Below are 22481 nucleotides of genomic sequence, written 5' to 3' on the forward strand. Positions count from 1 at the left end.
CTTATCCCAAGTCACCTTCCTTAAATAATAACTCCATCCAAAAATCTCTTCCCTTCTTCCTGTCTCCTCCTTGAAAGCAGGACTAGAACAGTAGTATTTTCCAGAAATTAGAATGGGATTGGCGTCAGGAAGCTGCTACCGTTTAATGACATCAGAGTTCAAGCTTTCACACAAGACATAATCGATTTGAGATCTTTTCTTTGGCCCCGTACCAGAATTTGGGAATGTAATAACATTACTTAAAATCACTGAGGTTCATTTAGCACAATAGTTGAAACACAAGAAGTACTTGAGAGAAAAGGATCTGCCAGCCTCTGGTATGGCTCTTGCCTATAATCCTAGCGACTCAACAAAGGACTGTGGTTCAAAGCCAGTCCAGGCGGATAAATCTGAGAAACTCTTATCTCTAATTAACAAGAAAAAAAAGCCAGAAATATAGCTCACGTGGAACACAAGCCTTCAGTGCAAAAGCCAAGTGAGAACATGTAGCTCTGAGTTCAAGCCCCACCTACCCCAAATAAAAGCTATTATTATTTTTGCTACAGGTTCATAAATTCTAATTTTTAGCTTTCTGGGCAATTCATTATATTGCACATCATGTGAAATAGGAACTTCAGAACTAAAGAAATTGTTATTAAATGACTACAACTAACTATATGTATATATGTATATATAATAATTCATAAAGGAGTATTTATACAACATTCTTGTTAAAAAAAACTAATCATTAATACTAGAAGTAAAAGTAATCCAAAAGCTCAAATCTCCCAGAAACTTAGAGATCTAAGTAAAAGCTCTCATTTGTTCCATTAACTTGATTAAAATATCTTTTTCGAGGGGGGGCGGGGCAGGAGCTGAAACTCTGGGCCTAGGCACTGTCCCTGAGCTCTTCCATGCCCAGGCTGGCTTCAAATTGCAATCCTCAGATCTCAGCCTCCTGAACTGCTAGGATTATAGGCATGAGCCACCATGCCAGGCTGATTAAAATAACTTTACACTGTTTGTTGTTTATTACTATTTAAAGTACTGTGGATTAAACAGAGCTGGGTCCATGCCTGTAATCCTAGCTACTCCGGAAGCTGAGATCTGAGGATCAAGGTTCAAAGCCAGCCCTGGCACAAAAGGACCTGAGACTCTTATCTCCAATCAACCTCTAGAAAATGGGAAGTGGGGCTTGGCTCAAGGGTAGGGCAATAGCCTGGAGCTGAAAAGCTCAGGGACAGTGCCCAGGCCCAAGGGTAGGGTGGTTGCCTTGAGCTGAAGAGCTCAGGGACAGCACCCAGACTGAGTTCAAGCCCCATGACCCACAAAATAAATAAATAAATAAATAAAGTACTGTGGCTTTGCAATTATGTGACATCATAATAAACTGTCCTTGTTTCCTATGGATTAAGGTGAGTCTGTGGTAGATTATTATTGCTCACAAAATTCTCTTTGTTTTCTCATTGCTATGGAAGGGGCTCCTCCATCCCCCTGTTGAATTACTTGTTTTGGCCAAAGTGATGATAATGAATTTGTGTCAAGTAAGGGCTTGAATTGTGTTTATGTGGTTGAGATTGCAGTTGCTTCTTCCTGTCAATCACTCTAAGAGAAAAATAAGAGCTATGAAGCATAGATATGACCCAATCTAAAGCCTAGGGCCACATCCTGCTGAACTCCTCCTAGACCAACTCTATTCCTGCTGAGTAAGACATACAAAAACAGAAAGAGGAAGGAAGGAAGGAAGGAAGGAAGGAAGGAAGGAAGGAAGGAAGGAAGGAAGGAAGGGAGGGAGGGAGGGAGGGAGGGAGGGAGGGAGGGAGGGAGGGAGGGAGGGAAAGGAAAAGGTAAAAGTGATCATTTTGTAATGCCTCAGAGCTTTTAGTATCTTGCCAGGAAGTATTTTTGTGTCAAGATGGCTTATTATTTTACTACTCACTCTCAGTAACAGAAACCTAAGTCACAGTAGCCTAAACAAAGAACTAATCAATTACTTAGACCTGTGGCTTCAGGCAAAGCTGGACCTGTAGCTTCATTTAATATGAGTTGATATGATAAAGAGTATACCTTCTCTTCTCTAGACTTCTTGGCAAAAATGGTCTCTAGGGGCCCCAGGTTGGCCTCCTCTCTGTCTGTTTTCTTTAAAAAAAAAAAAATCAAGATAAGCAGGGGGGAGAGTGGGAGAGAAATGTGGACCATGTCATGAGAAAGGGTACCAATGTTTGTGAAGTTATGCACCTTCTATCTGGTGAACATAATGTAACCCTTCTATTAATCACAATAAAAAAATATTTTTTAAGAAAAGTCCACTCTTTTCCCAAATCATTAGCAAAATACCTGGAACTAATTAACCCTTCCTTATTGGATGATAGATCAAGAACAAAGTCCAACTAATTTATTCCACCAGGATTCTCTGCTGTGATTGGGCCAGGTTCATATGACCATCACTGGAGAAGTGTCTGTCACTGGCAGAAGTAAGAGGAAAGTGAGTCTGGTCCATCCAAATCTCAGGATCAGAAAGTGAAAAGTGAATTGCCAAAATGGTATTTTCAGAGGCAAGAATACCAGAAGATCCTTACAGACAGGTAGATAACACTGATGTTTTGTTCCTCAGTAGAGAAACATGCTTTACTTTGCAGCTTCTTATGTCAGGCTTGTTAAGAAAGCTCTGGAAAGCCAGGTACTGATAGAGTATGCCTATAACCCTAGCTACTTCAGAGGCTGAGATTTGCATTCCAAAGTTCAAAGCCAGCCTGGGGAAGGAAAGTCTATAATACTCTTAACTCCAAATAACCACCAAAAAGGTACAAGGGGGGGCTATGACTCACATGGTAGAGCAGCAGTCAGGAGCAAGAACAGGGTCCTCAGACCCTGAGTTCGGGCCCCCAGGTCTGGCGTCTGCATGGGTGCATGCACACACACAATTCACTGGAGTCAACTATAGTATTGCTTTGCAAGCTCAGCGCCTGAGTTTTGCTGCTCTAAACAGTACCACTCATTTCACTTGTCCTGGTGTTTTCTAGTCTCTTGGCCTATTTAGGTTGTGGTTGTTTGGTCAGAACAGAGGGCTTTAGTTCTCTCCACACTAACCAGAGGGAAGTGATCAAACCCAGACACTAAAAAAAGCTGAAAACCAACCTTGGCCAGTTTTGCATAATCGAAACCTAAATGTATAGCCAAATCTAAGATTTAAAAGCAGTCCGTTGAAATTCAGTTTTTTCTGAACTGTTCTGGCTGAGCACAAGGAAGGAGTCTCCAACAAAGCACTTAAAAAATAAGAAAAGAAAAGAAAAATCGAAGGCTGCTTACCGGCCATGGGTTGTTTAAGGAGCTGTACCTTTGTGATTTCTCAAGGATGACTGTGCCAATAAGGAATCATTCTGAACTGCTGTGAAAGTAGGCATAACAATACTGGAATTGGGACCTGGTCTATGCCATGTAACCTATTACTATTCATCATATCCATCAGAAAGCCAGTACTGGCAAATCACCTTGAGTGATTGGGTACAGTGTTGGGTACACTGGCTCCACCTTGGACATCAGTAAAACTAGGAGACAAATGAAAACCATACATGCCACATATAAATATATGACCAACTGAAAACCACAACAAAGTTTCTACCACCAAAACCAAAGCTAATGCACACTTCCATCCAAGATTAAAGGGGGTATAGTTGGCATTGTTGTGGAATCCTCTTAATAAATAAGAGACTAGCCAGGCTCAGTGGCTCATGCCTGTAATCCTAGCTACTCTGGAGACTGAGATCTGAGGATCAAGATTCAAAGCCAGCCCAGGCACTAAAGACTTGAGAACTCTTAGCTCCAATTAATCAGTTAATCACTAGAAAAGGGGAAGAGGGGGTGTGGCTCCAGGGCCAGGGTAGTAGCCTTGAGCTGGAGAGTATTGGTTTATGAATGAGATTTAGATAATGAACTATTGGAAAAATTAAGGGTTTTTTTCAGGACCACGCACAATTTCATCTTCCGTTCTTCATATCAACCACCTTCTGCATCTTCCCTGGAGAATAATTACAAGGGGGGCTGGGAGCGTAACCTAGTGGTAGAGTGCTTGCCTTGCATGCATGAAGCCCTGGGTTTGATTCCCTGGTACCACATGTACAGAATAAGCCAGAAGTGGTGCTGTGGCTCCAGTGATAGAGAAACTAGCCTTGAGAAAGCCCAAGGACAGTGCCCAGGCCTTGAGTTCAAACTCCAGAACTGGAGGGAAAAAAATGGAACAATAAAACCACTTGTGGAAGGTTTTGTTTTGTGTTTTTTGGGGGGTGGGTTGGTAGCTGGGACAAGGAGGGTACAGAGGGAGTGAACAGACATTTAAAAAATGAGTCCACTAGGCAAAAAAAAAAAAATACAATAAGAAGTCTAACCTGCTGGGTGCCAGTGGCTCACACCTGTAATCCTAGCTACTCCGAAGGCTGAGATCTGAGGATCGCGGATCAAAGCCAGTCCTGGCAGAAAAAGTCCCTGTGAGGCTCTTATCTCCAATTAACCACTCAAAAACCAGAAGTGGAGCTATGATTCCAAGTGGTAGAGCTGAAGTGCTTAAGGACAGCTCTCAAGCAAAAGCAATCTCTCTCTCTCTCTCTCTCTCTCTCTCTCTCTCTCTCTCTCTCTCTCTCTCTCTCTCTCTCTCTCTCTCTCTCTCTCCCTCCCTCCCTCCCTCCCTCCTTCCCTCCCTCTCCTTCTTCTCCCTCTCCCTCTCTCTCTCTCTCTTTCAGGCCTCCATTACTCAGCTGGCACTCTACTACCTGAGCTATGCTTCAGCCCAGCTATTTTCTGGTTATTTTGAAGATGAGGGGTCTATTCGACTTTTCTGCCCAGGCTTACTTTGAACCATAGTCCTCTGGATCTGACCCTCCTGAGTTGCTAAGATTACAGGCATGATCTGCCAACACTCCACCTCTAAGACTGTAAATAACTTTTCTGGTTCCATAATGATCAGACTTTATACTTCCCAAAGGTCTTAACTTCCTCCTTGGTAGCAAGCTAAGGGATTTCAGGAGGAAATTTGCCAACTGCCAAATTATTTTTCATTCTGAATAACAATAAAGAAGCTTCACTCTTAATAATGCTTAGTTGTTTACAAAGACTTTCACATAAATTATCTCATTTATCAGTTAAATGATTATCCCATTTAAATCATTAACTACATTAAAAAAAAAAAAGCTCGGGTACAGATACACATCTCTATATACATTTACCTCAGTGCTTACACTCTCATTATGTTTCCATGAGAAATACGATGACTTCACATACTCCCTGCTTCATCTGTCATGTGAGATAAGTAGATATTATGAAGACTGTCAGACAGAAGAACTTGACATAGCCTGTTACTCAATGAAGGTACCAAGACTATGAAAAGAGAGAGAAGCAAGCCAGAATGTTTACAGAACAAGGCACAGACATCTCCTTCCAAGGGCAACAAGATCAGCTGGGGGGGGAGGGGAGTGGTCACAAAAACCCTCCCAGCAGGTGGACTTAAGAGCCGCTCCAGCACACTTCTGATTATATACTCTGTCTCAGCAATGCCTCTCCAGGACTTTATTTTTAATAACTTCTTTTTACATGCATGGTGCCAAAGATCTTACACGCCATGTCATCAAATTTTTATTTCTCTGTAAGTGGATCCATTGATTTTGCTATTTTACATGAAAAACTCTAAATTCCATGAATCTCCTAACCAGGATCTCTACCTGTACTCCAGCCTCCGTAACCTGCACTCCTCTCATTTTCTTCCCGCTGCTGCCCTTCCTTTCTTCCTTCCTTCCTTCCTTCCTTCCACCTTCCTTCTGCCTGGGAGAATCAGAAGGTATCGCAGAAGCAAATATAGATAGATAGATAGATAGATAGATAGATAGATAGATAGATAGATAGATAGATCTGTCAGATAAATCCTCTTCTTAATGTTATTATGACAAGAATGTCTGGATAAGAATTCTGGAGAAACAATACGTCCCAATAGATTCACTTTACTTCAATTATTAACCTCAGAGTCAACATAGTTCATTCCAGGAGTTTGGTATACTCAAAGGCTATCAGTTTAGAACTTCCCTCTGGCCAGACTGGGTCTTGCAAATAAGCCTAGTTCTTCCATTTCAGTGGATACTACAGAAGGTTGGCCTATGAGTATTTATGCAAAGGGACATTAAAATGATGAGACTTTCTAGAATACATAAAATTTTAATTACTAAAACTGTTAAATAATAATAATAATAACAAAGGAAGTTAAGGATTTTCATATAGGAGTTGCATAAAGGATGTTTGGTGATTGGATATGTCAAAAGCAGTAACTTTATTGAAATGCTTGACAATGGGTTAACTTGTCATGGGTTTCTGTCCATCTTTATGATTAATGAAAAAAATAGCTACATTTTGCCTAATGCAGAGGAAATGAAATGTAAGCTACTTTCTCATCCTCAGTCCATTGATTCCTTAATTTCTTCTTCCCATCTTGTTCTCTCACTCCATAGTTTTTCCTCAAGGTTGGCCCTCTACCATTTGAACCACACCTCCACATCAACCTTTTTTGCTGGTTAATTGGGAATAAGAGGCTCAGAGATTTGTCTGCCCTGTCTGGCTTCCAATCAAGATATTCAGACTTCAGACCTTCTGAGTAGCTGTGATTATTATAGGTGTGAGCCACCAGCATCCAGTTTGATCCTGTCATTTCTATCCATGGAAACAATTTCTTTTTCCTAGAATATGCATGTGGGTTTTAAATCTTGCTGAATTTTCCTCTGCTGGGCTCTGCACTGTCTTTGTCCTCCGCTAAAAAAAGGAGCATCTGACTCTCATTTGTAAGTTCCCAGTGCCTATGAGAAAGACTGTCCTAAGGACAATTGTAAAACTGCTAAGGATGTCAGGAAGGCTAAAATAGCAACCATCTTTGTCCATCTCCACCAGAGGCGAAAGTTAGAGCTTTGGAAATGGAATTCCGAGTCTAAAGTGTTTTCTGGCAAAGAGTTCATTTGTAGGCTGCTGGATTAAAATAACCCAAACCAATGTCTTCCCTGCAGAAAGTAAGGTTTTTATGCCATTTCAACATCATAAAGGGGGTTAGGAGTTTGGCCTAGAGGTGTAGAGTGCTTGCCTAGTATGTGCAAAGACCTGGGTTTGAGTGCTCAGTACCACATACATAGAAAAAGCTGGAAGTGGTGCTGTGGCTCAAGTGGTAGAGCTCTAGCCTTGAGAAAGCCCAAGGACAGTGCTCAGGCCCTGAGTTCAAACCCTGGAACTGTCAAAAAAATAAAAATAAGTTCATAAAGGCAACACAGAGGAAGTTTTTTAAAAAGATAAAAAGTGCATGAACATGGCAAAGAATAAGAGAGAAAAAGAGAGTAGAAAGACAAAAGAAGGTAAGAGCTTTTAGTGATGCTTAAATGCAGACCGACATAAGGATGATTAGAAATAAATGACATCTCTGTCGTGGGTGTTACTTGAGCATTGGTTGGTCAGCTCTGACAATCAGCAGTCCATTTTCCAAAATGACAGGGGTTGACATTCATCTCCTTAATACTAAGACAACCACGCAGAAAGGGATCCATCACTCAACTGAAAATTACATGCCTTATCTCAGAGGAGTCCATAAAATTCGGACAACTTCAAGGAAAGGGGGCAGCTCTCAAACACAGTGTTTTCCAAAACGACTATCTTAAACATATATATAGCTATGCAAATTCCACGTTTCCTTTCATGCTATTTTCAGGTTGTTTTTCAAATTAAACATTAGGCTCTGCAGAGCGCTGAGTATGTTGATTAAAGGGCTGGGTGCCTTCCACAAGGTTTGGGTTTTCCGCATTGGCCTAGAAATAGATCTTCTCTGGGTGGGCCAGGTGAAATGCGACGCAGTTATTGTTACCTCACTTCCCTTGGCTTTTTGGGTGGAAAAGCCAGATGAAAGAGAAAAAGAGAAGAAAAATAAAAGAGTGGCTGAAGAGGAAGAACAAGGAAAAGGAGATACTCTGTTCAACGCAGTGAGGTCAAAAGAATCTACCACCAGATTTTTTTTTCCATCTTTGTCCTGTAAAGAGCAACCAGAGGCCAGACATAGTGGCTCACTGCTATAATCCTAACTACTCAGCAGGCTAAGATGAAGAAGGTCACAGTTCAAGGTGACAGTCAAAAAAAAAAAGTCTAAGATACTTATCTTAGCCAATAAAAAGCTGGCACAGCAGCAAGCATCTGTTATCGCAGCTACATGGGAAGCATAAACAGGAAAATCATGACTCATGATGGCCTAAGGATAAAAGAGAGATTCCTATATCATAAAAAATTAATAATAATGGAAAGGGGGCTGGGAGTTTGACATAATGGTAGAGTGCTTGCCTAGCATGCACAAAGAGCCCTAGCCTTAAAAAGCTCAAGGACAATGCCCAGGCCCTGAGTTCAAGTTCCAGGACAGCAAAAATAATAATAATAATAATAATGATAATAATAATGATCATAAATAAAAGGGGATTACTGGTGTAGAGAGATAGGGGAGAATTACTGGAGTGACGCTGATTAAGAGGCATCATTGTACTCATAAATTGATAGGTTGCATTCAAACCCCTTTGTACAACTACTTAATGATAATAATAAAAAGAATACTAAAAAACAAATAAATAAAAATGAAAGCAAAAGGACAGATGTGGGTGGGGTGGGGAGTTGCCTAGCAAACAGGAGGCTCTGAAATTAAGCTTCACACACACACACACACACACACACACACACACACACACACGCACACACACACACACACACACACACGGATTGTTATAAGGAAAATTCCGTATAGCAATGATGCAAGTGGGAGGTTCATCTGTCTCCTTGGACATCAGTGGTGTTTGGAAGAGATTTGTCCAAGCAAATAAATGCAGACACAGAGTTGGTCCTAGTTGACTGTCCTATCTTTCAGATAGGCTCTTAGGCTGCATTGACTTCATTGGCTCGATCAAAAGTGAACCTTTGAGCCTAAAAAACCAACGTCTAGTTTGCATGCTTCCTATTATACCAAAAAAAAAAAAGAAAAAGAGAGAGAGAGAGAGAATACACCATCACACTTTTTAAGTGGTTCCTTCTACAGATTGTTCATTAAATTATATAACCTGGCACAATGAGTCAGTTTTCTTTAATTTAGAGTGTACCAGCCAGAGGAGTATGCTTCTAATTATGTGACCAGTGCGTAACTGAAACATACCATACTATTAGCAAGGTGATTTAGGAGCACTTTTGACAAGCTTGGATTGAGTCAGGGACATGAACTCAAGGCCCTAGGCCAACATCTAACTCTTCTGCCTCTGCTATCTGAATAAACCAGAGTTTTCCTTACTCAGGGGTGATGTTTACATACATCACAGACCTCTTGTTGAGCAAGTTTAACAATAGCTGGGGAAAATCAAGGACTTTGCACCTCTGCAGAAAAGCAATGCTTCTAAAACCCCATTCCTTCCATCTCCTGCTGCAATTTATATTATAACAAAGCCATAAATCAGTCATCATACCAGTTAAATGTGTTTTTTTTCAGCAGCTATTACATCTGCTAGTTTTGCTTCAAGCTATGTGGTAACAAACACAATTGTTATCATGGAATAAATTCTATAGAATCAAGGTTTTATCACACTGCTTTCTGGGTGGTGTGGGAAATCTCTACAGCCGTTCATTGTCTGTAAGCAACTCTTGAGAAAGTCAGAGCCATTCCAGTACTGACATCCTGCATCTTTCTATGATGGTTACAAATGCTCAAAGTTCAATTCTGCAAAGAACTTGTATTATAAAAAAAAAACTCCAGGAAATGGAAACAAGGTTTGTTTGTTTGTTTCCTTTGTTGTCATTATTGTTTTCTTTTCTTTCTGTTTTATGTATTTGTCTGTCTTTGGGTGGGTAAAGGAGGCACGGAAATGGAGGGACACAGAATGAATAAACACAGCAGTGGGATTCATTGGACCCTATGTGGAAAATGAACTCCACAACTCGTAGATGGGGAGAGGAGGGGAAATCTGGGGGAGAACAATAGAAGGGGCGATATTGTCCAAAGAGAAAGGTGCTCATTCCCTGATTCATGTAACTGTATAAAAACAATACAAAAATAAATAAAAAATAGAAGAAAAAAAACATGCGTTAGCCAGCTTTCCATTGTTATGACAAAATACCTGAGGAAATTAACTTACAGGAGGAAATATGTACTTCAGCTCCTGGTTACAGAGTTTTCAATCCATGGTTGAGTTTGCTAAATTGCTTTGGTGTGGGGTGAAGCAGATGATGGGGGGAGGAGGGGAAACTTGTGCCTGAGGAGCAGCCAGGAAGCCATGATGGATAAGGATGGGTTAAAGTAGAGTGGGAACAAGAGATAACCCCCAAAGACGCTCTCCAAAACCCACTCTCTTCAAATCTTGTTTCCCTCGCTTTCCACCAGCCCATCCAATTATGAACCCGTCCATGGACCCATTCAATGATTAGTTCAAATGAGCTAATCACTTCCCCAAAATAGTGCATCTGAACCTGGCTCCACCAGGGACTTCTGATGCTCTAAGCTGCTTCTTTAGAACATACGCTATGTGCTCACTTGTGTCTATTTCTCCTCCGACCTTTGCACCATGAGTATGAGGAATACATGCCTGGATCATTTTTGTATTCCCACAGTCAAGCCTGATGCTTACTACTGAGTGAAGGTGGGTAAAATTTTACTCTTCTCAACATGTGGGTTCAAGAGAATCTCTTTGGATGTTGATTGGGCTCAGTTCAAAAAGACATCCTCCCCCTCCTTCTTCCTCTCTGTCCTACCCTTCCTCTTTCTGTGCTGATTCTCATTCAACTAAATTAATATCCAGTTCAGTCATTGAAAGGGGTTCCCTTCTAGTCATTTTCAGCTCCTAAATTATGCCATGTGCAATTGTCAGCCATGACCCATGCAGCATTACTAGTCATTGAAGAAATATAGAGTAGATCCACAGTTAAATTATCATTGTATAATGTGACACCACAGCTAAAATTAAAAACAGAATAACATTGAATAGTGGAGAGGATACAACATAGTACATTCCTAAACAGATTGTCGGTTTCTCATAAAAACTAAACATGCAACTACAATACAGCCTAGCCTAACAGTAAAGGCAACCTTGGCATTTATTGCAGAGGAATAAAAAACTTAGGTTAGGTTCATACAAAAAAAAAATCTATGGCTAACTTCTAGCAAATTTATACATGTCATCCTAAAATTGAAAGGAACTTACACGTCCTTTAATGGCTAAAGAAATAGTTGTACATCTGTATCGTGAAATACTAGTTAGCAGAAATCAATAAGCAAATTATTACTACACAAAATACTTCGCATAAATCCCTAGAACATGCCACTGAGGGAGAAAAAGATAATAACAAAAGGTTAGCATACTGTATTGTTCCATTTACACTACATTCTTGAAATAGCATTATTAATATAAGTGAAAGGGCCAGAAATAGGTCAGGAATGAGGACATAAGTAAAGTGAGAGGAGGTTAGGTGTAAAAGGTCAAGAGAAATTCTATGGTGACAGAATTGTTCTGATCTTGATGGAATTAAAGTCATAATTCTGATAGGGGGAAACTAGTTAAAGGAGGGGTGGAACATGGAATTTCTTTTTCTTGTTTCTTACAATTGCCTGTGAACCCACAGCAGTAGGTACTCATAGATATTTTGATTCTTGGCTTCCTTTTGGTTTCTTGGCTCCAATGGGAGGACTGATAGAAATTTGGGGAAAGCTTGAGGGAAAATAGGCAAAGAAACTGACAAAATGACAGCAAGGCTCTACTCTGTCCTTTGAGCCCCCTTTGTGGTGTCAAGTGCTACAAATGTGCCTTCAGCAGCTGTATGGATATGCCAGGATTCAGGAGAGACCCTCTCCAGTTATGAGATGCAGGTGTCCTCTCCAGAAAGAGAGGGTCCCTTAGAGACAATACAAAATAGCCCCAAGCTGACACTGCCCAGACCACTTGCAAAGCAATTTGCAGGGTGTGGCTAATGAAGTCAAAGTGGTTTGCAGAAGCAGCAAATCCAGTCTTAGTTAAGTCTGAGAAACCCAGATATTATGTGAGCAGGTCCTGACACCACCAAAGAGAAGCCAAATGACCCTCCCCTCCACCTCTATTGACCAGACTGACCAATAGAAATCATCCAGAAGCTTGCATTTATTGACCATTCATAGTACAGTTCCTACTTTTTGCTTCATAGGGACTGTTATGTGAATAATAAAATTATAATAAATCACATATTCTTAGAAAATGAAAAATATGCATTTCTAAAAGCAAAAATCAAATAGCATTTAATTTCTTAAAGAGAAACACAGAGTCCTATGCCTAAGATGAAAATGATTTGTAATTTTTATGTATGTGTGTGTGCGCTCTTTCTTTTTTTTTTAAATTTGATTTCTCCCTGGTTGTTACTGGTTTTTATTTCAGTACCTTTTGTCTTGTAGATAAGTTTACCTGATTTGGGGACAGGAAGAGGGATCACAGAAATGGTGAGACAAAGGAGAAAGGGTGAAGCACTGCCACAGTGATATTCACAAGACACTACATTGGAAGTGAACTTTATAACTTGGTGGGGAGGGAAGGCAATAGGGGAGGGAAAGCTAAAGAAAGCGAAGGAAGGAACATTTGACAAGAATTGCACTTGTCTCCTTATTTATGTAACTGTAGCCCCTCTGAACATCTGGACATCACCTTTACAATTAAATTTTAAAAGAAAATGATTTGTATAATTGGTCATTTGCCGGGTGCTAGTGGCTCATCCCTGTTATTTGAGCTACTCAAGGGGCTAGAACCTGAGGATTGCAATTCCAAGCCCAGCCCAGGTAGAAAAGGTTCTAATCTTCAGCTAACCAGCAAAATACCAGAAGGTTGAGGTGTGGATCAAGAAGTAGAGAACCAGCCTTAAATGAAAAAGCTACATGAGATGAAGAGGCCTTGAATTCAAGTACCCATGACACGCACGCACACACACACACACACACACACACACACACACACTCACACACACACACACACACACACTATCATTTATCATAGAGGATTATATTTCATGTTATTTTAATTATTTTTAAATTTTTATTGTCATTACAAAAGTGATATACAGAGGGGTTACAGTTACATAAGTCAAGTAAAGAGTACATTTCTTTTTTAAACAGTGTTATCTCTTCCCTCACTCTCTTCCAATCTTTTGCTCCCATCCCCATCCACAAGTTGTCCCTTCATTTCTATGTTTCTCTTTACATTCCCAAAGATATATAAACAAATTTCAATTATTAACTATAATTAAATTAATACATGTAATGACTTCTTTGACTATTACTGTATAGTTAATGCTTCAAATGACAGACTTACCAAATATTCTAAAGACTATGGATATAAAATATATACATGCATATATATATATATACATATATATATATATATTGAGTCATGGGACTTGAACTGGGTGCTGTCCCTGAGCTCTTCAGCTCAAGGCTATGACCCTACCCTTGAGCCAAGCCCCAGTTCCCGTTTTCTAGAGGTTAATTGGAGATAAGAGTCTCAGGTTCTTTTGTGCCCAGGCTAGCTTTGAACCTTGATCCTCAGATCTCAGCCTCCTGAGTAACAAGGATTACAGGCATTAGCCACCTCACCCGGCTGAACATTTATATTTTTAAATCATTTTTTAAATTCTTTACAATCTATAATTCCTTTAATTTATACTTAGGTGGCCTTAATTTATGTGCATAGATAGACAATACATTTACACACATATAGTACATATAGAGTATACATATAGTATATATACTATATATGTATCATGAGCTTGAGAAATCAGGAGTTTCAGAGCAATCTTTCTGACTACATATTCAATATATAGATAGATACATAGATAGGTAATATGTTGTACATGTAGATATTGAACTCCATTGCATTGAGTTACCTGTTACCTGTGATCCTTTTCATCTTTAGCCTTTTTCGTTCTATTGATAGTATAAGTTGTCAAATGCACCTATGATGGCCAACCAAACTATATCTACAACTATCACAAAGTATCCCATTTACCCAGTGGGAGAGGGGTGGGAGAAACATTAGAATATTTTAAAACATCTGTAATCATGAAGTAAGAGCTATCAGATCAAAGAGAGGAAACTGGCTGCAAGGTCAGCTGAGCAATTAATAGGCAGAGACAAAACTCTAAGTGAGGTCCAGAAGCTCTCATTTTGCCTTCCTACATAGTAATTGTCAAATCTATATTTGGAAACAAGGGCAAAGAAATTCAAAAGGGGACACTTTTTTAAGAATACCATTATTAAATGTTGTCCTTCCAGGTAAATAAAGACAGTTGAGTCTGAAGATTATTCCTGAAGGATGGGTATGCCTGGAAATCAGTAGCTCTTGTCTTTTCATGGCATCAGCAAGAGTCTGACAAGAACTATTTTGGAGAAACTTCAGTCTACAAAATAATAGTGACAGGATTATCAATAGGTTAATTAAAATACCCCCCCAAAAAATGTAGCCAAGAAGAGCTACTTAAAATAGTAAGTGAATAATTCAAAACATATTACAAAGGCTGAAAACTTTTATACCTGTAATAACAAAAGTTTACAAGAGTTTGATTTTAAAACTACCCATTTCCAGTAAGTTACTATTTTATGCACAGAGGAAATTCACTATTTTGAGAATTGCAATCATATGCTAGTTGTCATCAGATTTTCATGTGATCTCAATCCAATATCTGGATCAAGATATAGTGTGATATTCCAACTTACTAACCACAGGCAAGTATTAACTTACCATTAATTAAGGAATATGTCTTTAAAAAAATTCAGTACTTAGAATTTTTTATGCAGTGAGTCAAGCATCAAGAATAAAGTGATGAGGGCCTGGAGTCTGGCCTAGTGGGTAAGAGTGCTTGCCTAGCACGCATGATGACCCAGGCTCGATTCCTTGGTACCACATACATAGAAAAAGCAGGAAGGGGTGCTGTGGCTCAGGTGGTAGTGCTTAGCCTTGAAAAAGACCAAGGATAGTGCATAAGCCCTGAGTTCAAGCCTCAGGACTGGCAAAAAAAAAAAGACTAAACTGATAAGTAAGACAGGCAGGATCTTGCCCTCGTGGAGGCTATTTTCTAATAGAAGAAACAATATTTAAAGACAATTAGATATAGATATGGCAAGTGCTCAAGAAGAAAAGAACCAGGGAGGGGATGTTCAGATGCATAACCTGGTCCTCAGATATAGTCTAGGGAATTAAGAAATTAAGACTTAAGAAAGTACCATTTGAGCTAGGGTCAGAATAAAACTTCAGGAGATCAGTCAGATATTATGCAGGATGGGGTGGCGAGACATGAACACGGGACTCACTTGAATTAGCTTCCCCGCCCGAGAACACTGTGATCATTCCTGATTACAGAACGTGTGGTACCTTTGTAAAATTCATACAGGTAGGTCTGTGTGATTGTGACCACAAAGAAACTTCTAGCACAAGATTAGCGTGGAAGACTATTATAATTGGGACCCTTCATGAGATGAAGGAAGGTGAGTGAAGTTGAAAGATACTTCATCACAAGTTTAATGGATGATGCCAGCAGATGGCTTAAATATGGACATCAATGGAGGAAGACGGAAGTGTGTGAAGCTGGTACCTGGATTCCTAGCTTGTCATAAAGGATGTGATTGATGTCATTCACAGGTGTGACAAGCCCCTGAAAGGAACTCCCTATTCAATTTCTAACATGCTGCTTTTAACGAAGCCTCCAGGAGAGATATGCATTCGAAGTATAAATTCGGGACATGAGAGTATTGGAAGCATTACTGAAGTCTTCCACATAGGCAGAATAAATTAGAAACAATATGGAACTCTAAAAGGACAAGATTTGGACCCATTCTTGAAGACCTCAGGCACATACTGCCACCCACCCACCCACACACACATACACACACAGAATTACACGTTTTTAAGTAGACATGACAGAACTACAAGTAGCAAGAAATTAACAGCATCCCAAAGTTCATGGAAGGAAAGACTGATTTACACTAAAGTCCTAATACATCTCACAACTTTTGAAAATTTCTCTTTAGAATTATCTGCACACAAAGTTTAAGCAATGACTGTGGTCAGAAAGAAATACCTTTTTGGCATTGTCTTTTCTTTCCAGAAACTGGGGCTAGGATACCTTTGAGTGGGAAGATCGTCTGAGTTCATTGTCCAAGATGAAGACAATGGTGTCCAGCTTTGTAAGGTGTGTTTAATTAAAATACAGTTTGATTAAAATTCGAATTGTTCAGTTGAGCTAATCAGATATAGTTATGTGGGCAATAACCACATGTGGTTAGTCTGGACTTTTTTCAGATCAGATCTTGGAACCAAGTTTCTGTTCAAGTGGCTTATATGAGATGTGATGGCAGGGGAAAAAATGGGAGAGTAGAATGCAATATTTCTACAGCTAGCTGGCACTCCACCCAATGTGTCCTCTGAGCAACTAAACTTGGTGTGCCTTGGTGTCCTACCTGGAGTGTGAGGAAGGTCAGGCATTTTTCCATGCTCCTGGTCCTCATCAGTTAAGAAGTGCTGGTGAGATGTCAACTTGAAGTTCTTCACAAAGGCCAAGTATCTGCCTTCTGACAAAGAACGGCTTTACAAGAGTCTCAGAAAGGCTTGGGACAGTTCTGGGAGGTTTTTGGTTTGTTTTGTTTTGTTTTTGTCAGTCATGGGGCTTGAACTCTGGGCCTGGACACTGTCCCTGGGCTCTTCAGCTCAAGGCTACAGCCTTGGAACCACAGCACCACTGCCAGTTTTCTGGTGATTAATTGGAGATAAGAGTCTCTTGGACGTTAGTGCCCCAGCTGGCTTTGAATCACAATCCTCAGATCTCAGCCTCCAGAATAGCTAGGATTATAGGCATGAGCCACCACACCATGCTGAATTCTGGAACTTTATTCAGCAAATTCCAAGCAGGCCAGCTATGTCCACCTGCTGAGCAAAGAGCTCTGTGTCTCCTCTCACATTCGCATATCCTTCTTTCATGATCCATATAGCAGTGAACTGAGGATTCTGAATTTCACATGTAGATGTGGTTATGTCCTTCTCAGCATAGCATCTTTCAACAGCTCTCCAAAGACTCCATAAGCTTTTTCTACTCTCTTTCTCTCTCTCTCTCCCTCTCTCTCTGTATATCTATCTATCTATATCTATCTATCTATTCTTCTGATTCAAGTGGGATAGCTCCAGATGTGAGTGAAAAATCTGAACAAGAACATATGTGCCTGAGTTCAAGCCCCACAGTCAGCACACACACACAAAAAGAATAATCAAAACTTTTTTATTAAATAATTTAATAACATTGATTTTTACATCATATTTCAAATGACGTGTTGAACAAACAAGTATTCAAGAAGTATACAATCACTGGAACTTAGATCTTAGAACATAATTAAAATTAGGCTGAGGGTTTGTAGGTCATAGATACATATTAATCTATGTAATAAAACATTGTGTCTATAGAGTCATAGATTTTTATTTCTATGTAGTTGTGTTTATATTTCCAATCCCATGTCCATAGCATTGGGTATGCAAATATTGAGTCCTCGCTCTTGTACTGTTTGGATCTAATAGCCACATATTAAGGATACCATGTGCCTTTTGTTCCTTTGGTCTTGACTTGTTTCACTCAACATGATTTGCTCTAGATTCATCCACTTCATTGTGAATGCCATTATTTTATCTTGTCTGTTGGCTAGAATTCCATTGTATATATGTATATACACCACATTTTTTGTATCCATTCATCTGCAGTAGGACATCTGGATTGTTTCCATCGCCTGGCTATTGTGAATAGTGCAGAGATGAACATAGCTGAGCAGGTGTCCTTATCATATCTTGGGTTATGATGTTCAGGATAGATGCCCAGGAGTGGTATGGCAGAATAATACCATAGGTCTATTTTCAGTTCTTTAAGAAACCTCCACACTGCTTTCCAGAGTGGCTGAACTAGTTTACAATCCCACCAGCAGTGCAGTAGGGTTCCTTTTTCTCCACAACCCCACCAGCATCAGTCATTGTCTGAGTTCAAAATCTTGGTCATTCTAATTGGGGTAAGGTGGTATCTTAGGGTTGTTTTTATTTAGAATAATCAAAATTTAAAAGCCGACTACTCTACGCAATCATAATTAACAGAAATGTATCCTCATACGACAACTACTGAGTTTCGTTGTCATGTTTATAAGTGAAGAAAATAATGTGAAATTTCTAATCAAGGTGAATAAAACTAAATATGCACAAAAGATGGTCTCCACTAGTCATTTAAGGTCTGGCAGCCCCTGGGCTATTCTTAACTTGCATTGGTGGGTAGCCTGGTTTGCAGAAGGTTCTCTATCATGTCTATCATGTTCTGTGTAGCAAATATATGAGCTTTTATTCTTCACTTTAGATTCTTCTCCTTCCACATTTCCATGATTTTATGTTTAAATTGTTATCCAAATTTTACCCTCATGGAAGCACAAAGGGACTACACAAACTAGAATATCCCATTTTGCCAGTTAATCTCCATGCCCCAGTGCAACCTAGCACATTCCAGAAACCATTGGTAATCTTTCCCAGTCATTTCTGAGAATATTCTTTCTAGTTATACACTGAACCTCTTCCTCCTCCTCGCTGTGCCCTCTTCAAGCATGTGCATGGCATGGGAAGCCAGTTAAGGCTTATCCTCACCAAGGATGGTTCTTCTGACTGCACCTTAACTTGCCAATCTTTGGGATCTGCCTGTCTCTGGGATCTGTTTACCCTCTCCTGATAACAGCCAAACTGATATCAAAGTGGACAGAATTCCCTCCTCTCCAACATGGGGTCTGCTATGGTATCCAACCATCTGGGCTCCATGTTGCAGGAACCCACTTCCAGCTGTGCTAGGATCTTCTTTCTGCTCTACCAGAAACTTTCACTCCCCTCTATACAGTCCCCTTCCCCCACCAGGAGCTAACAGGTACAGAACCCATAAACTAGATGTCATGCTCTTTAGGGTTTCCTCCTTGCTCAGTGGAATCTGGAGGGAGGAGGGGAAAGGAGCTGGTCTTCTGGTCTGTGACTTGAGCACCTTTCCACCACTAAGGTGGACACCCACCATCACCTTTCAGACCTTCCTCGCAAGCTGGTCCCAAATCTTTCCTTTCCATGTGGCAATGGCAACTTGCTGTTGCTAGACCAAGGAACCTTTGTCATCTATTGTCCATTTCTTTTCTTTATTTGCGTGTTCTTATTTTTATTTATTTTTATTGTTGGTGTGGAGTCAATATACAGAGGGTTGTAATTACATGAATCAAGTCATAAGTAATGAGTTTAATTCTTTTTTTTTTTTTCAGTCCTAGGGACTGAACTCAGGGCCTGAGGACTCTCCTTAGGCTTTCTCAAAGGCTAGTGTTCTACCACTTGAGCTGAAGCACTAGTTTCAGCTTTTCAATGTATGCGATACCCATGGATTGAACCTGGGTCTTCATGCATGTTAGGCAAGCACTCTACCAACTAGGCCAAACTCACAGGCCCATGAGTTAAATTCTTTTGGAACCATGACTCTCCTTCCAAAGCTCTCTCCCTGTTTTTCCCTCCCATCCCCACCCACAAGACATTCAGTTCAAAGCCAGCACAGTGGCTCATGCCTGTAAATCTAGCTACTCAGGAGGCTGAGATCTGAAGATCAAGGTTCTAACCCTCCCTGGGCACAAAAGGACCTGAGACTCTTATCTTCAACTAACCTCTAGAAAACAGGAACTGGGGCTTGGCTCAAGGGTAGGGTGATAGCTTTGAGCTGAAGAGCTCAGGGAAGCATCCAGGCCAGGCCCAGGGGTAGGGTGGTAGTAGCCTTGAGATGAAGAGTTCAGGACAGCACCCAGGCCAACTTCAAGCCTCATGACCCCCACACACACACAAAAAAATATTCAATTCATTTTCCCCATAGTGTCTAGAGAGTGTCACTGCTATATTTATTCATCCTGTTCCTCCCTTTTCCTCCCCAATGCAAACAAACACATAAAAGAAAACAGCAATAGTGGCAAAAAACAAAAACAGCAAAATGACAATGAAAAAAAGGGTCTCCTGTTCCCTTTTCTTGGAGTTCATTTTGTAGAATATTATTTTGTACGATCATATGAACATAGCTATTGAGCCTTTATCCACCACTCCTATGCATATCCTTTATTGGCCTCAGTGTGTAAATGACTAGATTCCTCTATAATGTATCATATCCCAGTCAGTGCATATATAGATATAGATATATTATTTTTTAATCATTCAGTGTGTTTCCTTGTAGATCTATAGGCACATTCTAGTCACCAAAAATGAAGGAAACCATGCAATCTGTTGCTTTCAATCTTGCCTATTTTGCTTAATATAGTTTCTTTCCAAGTCTTTTCATTTCCTTATGAATGGTACAATACCATTTTTTCTGATGGATGAGTAGAAATCCACCATATATATATATATATATATAGATATATATATATATATATTACATTTTCTTAACCTATTCATCCACTGAAGGACATCTCAGTTGATTCCATTTTCTTTTCTTTCTTTTTTTTTTCTAGTCCTGGGGCTTGAACTGAGGGTCTGAGCACTGTCCTTGGGTTTTCTCAAGGCTAGAGCTCTACCACTTCCAGCTTTTTCTATGTATGTGGTACTGAGGAATCAAAACAGGATCTTCATGCATGCTATGTGAGCACTCTACCACTAGGCCACACTCCCAGGGCATCCATTTTCTTTAAAAAAATTAATTACAGGGTTTGGAATAGAACTGAGGACCCAGATATTAAACCACAGACCTATGGCCACCTAATCTTTGATAAGGGAGCAAAAAAATAGAATGGAAGAAAGACAGCCTCTTCAACAAGTGGTGCTGACAGAACTGGTTAAGCACCTGCAGAAAACTAAAGTTGGATCCTTCTTTGTCACCCTGCACCAGGATTAACTCCAAATGGATCAATGACCTCAAGGTAAAAGCAGATACACTGAAAACTTTACAAGAAGGAATAGGAGATACACTAGGCCTCCTTGGCACAGGCTGAAACTTTCTTAATAAGGACCAAGAAACAACAAATCAGAGAAAACCTGGATAAGTGGGACTGCATTAAACTGCAGGGCTTCTGTATGGCAAACGACATAGCTAGCAAATTAACTAGAAAGCCTACAGAATGGGAGAAGATCTTCACTAACCATACAACAGACAAAGGCCTCATATCTAAAACATATCAACAGCTCAAAAAATTGAATCACTCCAAAACTAATCTCCAAAGTAACAACTATCCCATGAAAAGATGGGCCAAAGACTTAAAGAGAGTCTTCTCTGAAGAAGAAACAAAAATGGCCTATAGACACATGAAGAAATGCTCAACATCTCTGGTCATAAAAGAAATGCAAATCAAAACAACTCTGATTCCACCTCACTCCAGTTAGAATGGCCAGGATCAGGAAAATGAATAACAACAGATGCTGGAGGGGATGTGGCCAGGAGGGATCACTACTACACTGTTGGTGGGAGTGCAAACTCGTTCAACCACTATGGAAAGCAGTGTGGCAGTTCCTCAAAACACTAAACATAGAGCTCCCCTGTGACCCAGCAATTCCACTACTTGGCATTTACCCAACCATCCAGAAACTAGGGTATACTAAATCCACTAGCACAACAATGTTCATTGCAGTATTATTCACCATAGCAAAAATATGGTACCAACCTAGATGTCCCTCAGTTGATGAGTGGATCAACAAGTTGTGGTATTTATACACAATGGGATTCTATGCTGCTGTCAGAAAAAAACAACATCGCCCCATTTGTTAGGAAATGGAAAGTCTTAGAAAAAATCATATTAAGTGAAGTAAGCCAGACTCAAAGGAACATAGGCTCAATAGTCTCCCTCATTTGTCATAATCAGTAGAAACCTTGGGCTCTCGTAGCAAAAATTTACACTAGAACACAATCTAGAGCCATTATGTCAAATAGTACAACACTAAATGTAAGGACCTCCAGGATAAGGAAACAAAAGCCATACAATGAGTGACTGTTATCCTAAATGTACTATGTTATCGCTCATCTCTTGCCATCCCTTGGTTATCTCATATTGTTACAGTATTTCACCTGGTTATCTGATATATTGTATATATGCGTATTTGGTTATTTGAAGTTGGATAGGGAAGGGAGGAAAACAAGATGAGGGGTGGGGGTGGGTGGAGGGAAATGGGGATCAAGACATGAAAAAGTGTATCAATGTATGTGAAGTAATACACCTTCTATCTGTTGAATGTAATATAACCCTTCTACTAATTACAATAAAAAAATTATTTAAAAAAAGAAAAATTACATTTAAGTAGTTGTACTCAGATTTTTTAGTACATCAGTTTATGATTATATCTTCTTGTAGCCTTTGTACATTAAATATATATATGTATATATATATTTTTTGTGTGTGTATATATATATATTCTGCCTCAAATAACTTCATTTGGGTATGACAGCTTCCTTACCTTTCTTTAAAT

The sequence above is a fragment of the Megascapheus bottae genome, chromosome 18 (genome assembly GCF_031878675.1).
Source record: "Megascapheus bottae isolate mThoBot1 chromosome 18, mThoBot2.hap1, whole genome shotgun sequence".
Taxonomy (NCBI): domain Eukaryota; kingdom Metazoa; phylum Chordata; class Mammalia; order Rodentia; family Geomyidae; genus Megascapheus; species Megascapheus bottae.